We start from the raw sequence: 8,426 nt of genomic DNA, 5'->3' as shown, positions 1-8,426 counted from the left end.
ACAGCATCTTGCAGAGAAATCTGAAACCAGCAGAGCCTGAGGATCGCAGGGACAGCTTGGAAAGAGAGTGGAGAGTTAAGTGACTGGACCTGAGAGCCTGGTGTGTGACATTCTTCTCTGTAAGAAAATATAAGTTTCTCACAAATATTCAAATCAACAATCTTTCTCCCTCATTTAATAGACTGGAGAATTTATTACAGAAAAAGAGAACCGCCATTGATGGGATAAAAACACTTTTCAAAAATATCATGAAAATGATTTGATTCCACAGGGCCTTAGAGTTTAGAAAACACCATCCTTTTTGGAGCATGATTCATTTCTCCAGAAATTTAATTCTATATTGAACACGTGCTCTAAATAACTTATATAGCTTTTAATTGATTATAGAAATTAAACAATTTTAGAACTTGAATCAGAAATTTTAACCGTAAAACTGAAATTGTACAAATATAAAAATTATACAATGTTTATAAAGAGGGATACTTTGTTAAATGAAAAACATTTACACTTTGAAAGAGAATTGATTTCCATGAAAGAGAAAAAATTTGAAAGAGATCAGAACGATTATATGAAACGGGATATTTATCAAAAGAATCACAATAGACCCCAATATCAGGAGAAGTCATCACGCTATACAGAATCACATAGGAATAAATTTTCCTATCCTGTCCTATCATAACACACGACTCTCTAAACCTTATAGAAACTCTTCTGGTGAAAGACATACAGTAATGCATACTTTAACAAAACCCTCATTTGTGGATAAATCTAGGACACATAAAAATAATCCAAAAATAGATTTATCAAAGAAAATAGGTGCAAAATGTAAACGAATTGAGGGAACAACCAGATCTAAATCACAGAAGAGATTGGACGTTAAACACCTCCAATCGATTCGAACCATTAAATCACAAATTAATATATCAAAATTCTCCCAAAAGAAGAAGAGATTCAGATTCAGAGGTATCAGAGGGGCAGATAATTATACAAAAAAAAAAAATCTAAAATATTGATGAACCTGAGGGATGTATTTAATTTGTAATCTAAGGAACTGTCAGAGGCACAAATGAAACTTTTAACCAAAGGACTAATATTTGCACCTTCTAACAAACCCAATTTGTTGAGCTCTTTGTAGATCTCAATAGATATGTATGGAATTTGAGCCACAAAAGGTACTTTGCCTCTAAATCACTCACAAAAAAGAAAATAGATGGTTCTCCCATCATTTTTGATGACAGTGATCAGAAATATGTTTCAATGTTAGAAAGTTTGTCCACCGAGAATGATGACAATCTTAATTCAGTGGAGGCAACATAGCCACTTTTTGAGATTAATAATTCCTCACTGAAATCCAAGTTCAAAAACAAGTCCAATTTTTATCCATCCCAATTTAGAGGCACCTATATTGATTCTTTCTATAAAACTACAGTAAAACAATTAAAGGAGATATGTGTAGAGGTTAAATGAGGTAAACTTTGGAATTTTGGTCATAATCTTACATATGTAGAAAAATTTGCCATGAAAGAACTCATCAATGACCACTCCATAATAATTAAAGCAACTGACAAAGGAGGAGGAGGGGTCATCCAAGACCTGACTGATTAACTCAAAGAAGCAAAACGTCAACTCTCTGATCCTATCTTTTATAAAATATCGTCCTCAGATAAACTTTATCTCTTAAAGCAGATCTAATAAAAATGCTAAAATTCTGCAAATGATAATGCTAATATCAAAAGGGACTAAAGATTTTTTATATTTACCATACCCCATATTTCCTACTTATTACCACATTCTGAAGATCCACAAGACCCTCATAGACCTTCCATTATATCTGGGGTTGGATCATTAACATCAACCCTTTCTGCATATGTGGACTCTTTCTTATAAGCATTGGCCTCATCTCTTCAGTCTCACTAATATGACACTGTACACTTTTTAAGTCTATTTGGACAACTACAATGGGATCCCAGTTTAATTTTTATTACATATGTTGCTCACATATTCCACATGATATGAATTTTATGGTTGTTAAAAAATTTTGGATTGCCAAAAAATACTAACAAATGAGCATAAAAATGCATTCTCTCTACAATAACCTTCATACTATCTCATAATTATTTTTTATTTGATAAAACTTATTATATATTGATTCACAGTACAACTATGGGGACTAGGTTCACCCTGAGCTTTGCCAACATCTATGTGTTACTTTTAAAAAAGGAGTTCTTTTGGGGTGGCGAGGTCGAGATGAACCTGGTCCTCTATGTGAGATACATTGATGACCTCTTTTTTGTGTGGAAAGGGGAGCTGTAAATTTTATTTCATATATAAATCAAAATCCCTATAACCTTACATTTTTGAACATTTGAGCACATCCACTATTAATTTTATGGACATTACTCTCAGCATTATAAATAATCAGGTAGAAACATTCACATTTGAGAATGAAGAGGATTCCAATAACTATATACATTATCAGAGTAATCATATATCAATATTCCTTATTGTCACCTAAGAAGACTACGTAGAAACTGTTGAAATGACAATAAATTTAATGAACAAGCATTATCATTAATTGAGCCCTTTAAAGAAAAAGAATATCCACTCCCGTTATTAGAACATTCGCTACATAAATTCTTGTCCATTGAGAGAGAAGAACTTTTGACCATGAAACAATTGAATAAGAAAACTACTACAGCATTTGATAATTTTCATATTTTTATTTCAAGGCTCAATTGTAGTTCTAATAAGATAAAATATATTATTTATCGCAATCATGAAATTTGCGTTTAGATACACTATTGTGTCCATCATTAAATGTCCAGGCTAAAGTAGTTTTCAAAAAAGCCAAAAATCTAGGAAACTTTCTTGCTCAGAGCCACTATAGAGAGAAAAATGACATCTCTGATAGTAGCAAAACTCCATGCTGGTTATATTTTGTAGAAGGTACTAAATAAATGAAAGCTAGAATCTGTTTGGTTGCTATAGGCAACATCCCCACTTTTTCAAACCCGCAGCTTAGTAAATCTAGCCCTTAATGTGTAAGTATAAATATATGACATGCCATTATATTGTTTATGTATTCTCTTACATGTGAAAAATAATAAGACACAGGTGCTTAAATATAAAGAAATATAATACTTAGTTTCCTCTGATAATAGGCAGCTTCTTTATCACGTGATACCTATCTGAAAGTATCCATCCTAAGATCAAAAACAAGAAGAAAAAGAAGCACCACACATAGCATAATTCTTCTTAAAACAAATTGGGAAGTGAAGGAGTGCCAATTAGGATCCGTACCAAGAAATAATTATTGAACAGCTTATTTGATAAATAATGCAACCGTCTTTTCTTCCTCAGGTAGCGAATCCAAGCATATAATGAAACTCAAAAGGATAGCCACAATGATGTAGTACGTCCTTATCACTGATTAATTTACATCTCAAAAATGCTCAAGCTTCTAGATTCTAAAAACGTCTAATATAAAGATGAAAAGCCAATAGGAGAAATAATATTCCCGTACATTGAATATAAAAACAAAGGCTTATCTGTCCTCCTTATGAAACAAAAGAGTGCAGCCACGGCCAGATGTAATTCGATCGCAAGAGAGGCCAACGCGTTTCGTCTTCACAAAGACTTTCTCAAGGGGTTAAATATATCCATGATAATTTAGTGGGTTTAAATAATAAAATCCATCTTATCAGACCAATCATTTCCGGAACAAGTTCCCTCCGTCATGGCTCGCAAATGAGTGTTGGAACACATCTGGAACGCATTGATGGCGTACTTCCGATAATGTCCCTTCCGGTTCGTCATAGACTCGGCTTACACAACCACCCACGATCATTAATATAATCATATGAAAACAAAATTGCAAAATATAATATAGATGATATAAAACTACAAAATAGTGGACAAAACACCCGAGCATAAAATATATATATTACCAGTGAGCCCAAATAAGGGCACCATTTTCTAAAAGACCAAGATAAATGAGCTATCCAGTTAACAATATTTCAAAGATATATTATAAAAGGTTCAAAGATATAACACAAAGATATTCAGAGACATCATATAATAGAATATAATATAATATAGTATAATATAATATATAAAGCATTAATATAACACAAGAATGATACAAAAAATACATAATATGATACCTAATATAATGCAAAAATATATACAATAGTCTGCAAAAAGATAGAAAAAATAGAAAAAAAGATAGAAATAATATAGAAAAAATGTAACCCTATCACTTGAGAATATAAAGATATAAAGGCCTATAAAAAGAAAAAAATATAATTAGTGAATGAAAGAAGCCAATTCAAAGGCCTCATTTAGTGCATTAGGTGCAAGAGTTGCTATTGCAATACAATCTTAAATGGAAAGATTAAATGCCAGATTTCACTAATTAATTAGCTACATTATTGGCAGCTGACATCCCTATCACAAATGTAAGAAGCTAATCATTAGGGATGTGCACCGGCCACTTTTGGTGTCTCGTGTTTTGTGTTTTGGATTCGGATTTGCTTGAGGTTTTGGGTTCGGATTTGTTTCGCAAAACACCTGACGAAAGGTTTTGGTTTGGATTTAAGGTTTTGTATTCGGATTTATTTTGAAAGAAACATTAAAAGTGTTAAAATCAAGTTTTTGGGTTTATTTTCACTCCTACGCTATTATTAACCTCAATAACATTCAATAACAATCATTTCCACTAATTCCCAGTCTATTCTGAACACCTCACACCTCACAATATTGTTTTTAGTCCAAAACGTTTCACCGAGGTAGCTTTCTGGACTGCATAGTGCAGTGGTCCCGATACACAATTTGGTATCGGGGCCACAATACCTCCGCCTTCAAATGGTGTGAATTCCACTGCACAGCTGCCTGCTCCTACATCCTCTGCAGCATATACAGGGTGTAGTTCGAGCGTGTCAATACCTCTTGTTTTTGACGATGACAGGTCATTTTCATTAATTTATGATTTGGCAGCAACAGTCAACGTTGTTTAATATCTGATACGCCTCTATCTGGACTGCATAGTGGAGTGGCCGCGGTACCCAATTTGGTACCGGGGCCACAATACCTCCTCCAACTTTCAAGTGTAGTGTTTATAATTTATAAAAACTACAGTAGTTATAGCACGTCAATAATTCTTGTTTTAGACGACCATGGTACAGAGCATTCATCATTGAGATCCCATCAAGTATGTGAAAGACAGACAGCGTCAAATTGTTATTTGTTGACTTTGTTAACCAAAAAATTGTCCCTGTTGCAAATATTCGTGCAATGAAGAGTGACTTTTTCATTTAAAGGCTCAAGCTTTCAAGTGTAGGAGAGTACCACTGGACTTATACTGCTGAATCAGTGAACTTTGTAATATAGCAGTACCACTGGAATTATACTGCTGAATCAGTGAACTTTGTAATATAGCAGTACCAATGGACTTATACTGCAGAATCAGTGAACTTTGTAATATAGCAGTACCACTGGACTTATACTGCTGAATCAGTGAACTTTGTAATATAGCAGTACCACTGGAATTATACTGCTGAATCAGTGAACTTTGTAATATAGTAGAACCAATGGACTTATACTGCAGAATCAGTGAACTTTGTAATATTGCAGTACCACTGGACTTATACTGCTGAATCAGTGAACTTTGTAATATAGCAGTACCAATGGACTTATATTGCAGAATCAGTGAACTTTGTAATATTGCAGTACCAATGGACTTATACTGCAGGATTGTTTTTGGATATTTTTTTTTTATTTCTTTTTTTTATAATTATTTTTTTTTTATTTTTTTTATAACTTTTTTTAAAAACATTTATAACTTGGGAATAATGGGGAAATAACAATGCCCTTAGAAGGACAGTGCACATGACACAGCACCACTGGACTGAACAGGACACAGCACAGGACCCAGCAGCACCACTGAACTCAGAAGGACAGAGCACAGCACCACTGGACTGAGCAGAACACAGCACAGCACAGCACAGAACTGAACAGCACAGCACAGCACAGCACGAGATATAGCAGGACAGAGGACCACCTAACACAACCTCCCTCTACCCTGATCAATGCCCGAGTGAAGATGGCGGCGGCTAGCGGGGAATTTATAGAATACAAGTATCGCGAGATCCGACAGCGGGATTATGACTCAGAGCCTCGGTTTCAGTTTTGCAATTGGCGGGAATACCCGGATCTGTCTCGGATCCGGCTCGGATCGGCAACGTTTGGGTGGGCTCGGATTTCAGATATCCGAGTGTGCTCATCTCTACTAATCATATAGTTTAGCAGAATACAACAAATCTACTTATAAGAAGAGAGGAGTATTTTGGACAAAATTAACATATGTTAGATATAATAAAATAAGATTTATTTAAGATATATGCACAAATAAATGTATAAAATGTGTCACTATAATAATCGATAGATAATCCTGGATAAGGAATATATATCACAGATATATCAACATATATATTGTCTTCATCAGATACAATATATAAGACCCACAAAATATTTTATCAATCAAGGCATATCATAAAACAGACTATTCACCTACAATCATTATACAACCTATTACAATTAGTCATCGCAGAAATCCAAAGCATCATTTAATCCATTCTGGACTTAAAGTTCTCAACTTAAAAAATCCACAAAGTTTCTGCCTCGCATAATTTCCTAAATCTATCTTCTCCTCTAGAGGTTTTAGTTATTAGTTCTATTCCTGTTACTTGTAACCCAGAGGGGTCTCAATTGTGGACTAACTAAAAATGTCTATAAATAAACTATGTGTTTGTAGACCTATAGTAATATTCCATTTATGCTCTCTAAAACGCATTTTTAAAGATCTCATAGTTCTGCCTACATATTGGCATTGGCAAGGACATTCCAATACATAGACAACAAAATTAGAGTCACAAGTGATATATTGCTTTATAGAGAATATTTCTCCCGAAATAGCCGAAATAACATCCTTTTTCTTATCATTAATAAACGTACAGGTCATACATATCTTTTTGTTGCACCTATCACAACCTAATGGTAACCACTTGGAAATAGTAGAAGTTGGTATCTTCTCTGCACGGAATTGACTAGATGTCAAAAACTTTTTAAATTTCTGTTCTTACGGAAGACAACTTTTGGTCTATCGCCCAATAAAGGTTCTAATATAGCATCCTGTTTTAATATATCATAGTTTCTTACAATCAACTTCTTGATATGCAATGACTACAGTATATAGGAGAGATATCTCCCTTATTTTCTATATTGGATATTATTGAATGAATGTGTAATAACAAATACACTGTTTTTATTTCTGCCCTAGTCTTTGACATAATATTTTTTACTGACTTCAATTTGTACTCTAGCTTTGTTGTTTTCTTCTTTTGGACATTTTCTATTGAGGATTAGCAATTTGCCCCTATTTATTACAGCTGCTCTGTACATCTTGAGTTTAGTACAGCCCAGCGCAGGACTTTCCTGTTAGTGCATTAGGTGCAAGAGTGTTTAATCTAAATATCCAGAACATTTCCCTACAAGTAAGTTTATTAGCCAAATCACCACCTTGTGAACCTAATGTGACGTGCTCAATACCCTTAAACCTAAGGCCACTACAATCCGCATTATGATGTTTAATAAAATGTCTCTCTGAGTGTAATTCAGATTTATTCTTGATGGCTCTCACGTGCTCCTGGATTTGTATACACCTCTTATTCTTCCCCACATATTTAAGATTACAAGGACACTCTAACAAGTAAATGACTGAAGTAGTTAGGCAATTCATTAATTTCTCTATTTTAAATTCTTTTGTATTAGAAGAGTCAAAAAAAGTCTTATTAGAAGTTGTCACCAACTTACACATATTGCATTTGGAATACTTAAACAATCCCCTAGTATTTCTGTTAAAAAATGTGTCACTGATATTTATATTTCTTAACAAACTCGGTGCCAAAAAGGATTTCAGATTTCTGGTCCGTTTAAATATGATATCATGTTTTCCGCTACTATGGGACCCAAAATCGGACCAATACAAATGATCTTCCAATGTTTATTAAGGATAGATTTTATCATTACAAACCATTTTGGCTTTATAAGTCAACAATGTTTTCCTCTCCATGTTATTAGTCTCTTCCAATGCTTCAGTTATTATTTTCTCAGGCTAACACCTTTCTCTAAATCTATCTGTGTAAATCTGTAATTGTTCAGTACATACCTCTCTATCACAACAATTTATTTTTATACGGTTAAATTAAGAAAGATTTAGGAATATTATTTTTCCATTTTGTGGGATCACAATTGTTATAATGTACGTAGCTATTAGTGTCAACTTCCTTAATATAAGTTTTTGTCTCAATCTTCTCTTCTTTAATTTCAAGAGTCAAATCCAAATATTCTATAATCGTATCACTAACTTT

This window comes from Mixophyes fleayi, chromosome 3, assembly GCF_038048845.1.
Source record: "Mixophyes fleayi isolate aMixFle1 chromosome 3, aMixFle1.hap1, whole genome shotgun sequence".
In the NCBI taxonomy this organism is placed as follows: domain Eukaryota; kingdom Metazoa; phylum Chordata; class Amphibia; order Anura; family Limnodynastidae; genus Mixophyes; species Mixophyes fleayi.
The sequence above is the reverse complement of the archived record's forward strand: the minus strand, read 5'-3'. Positions refer to the sequence as shown.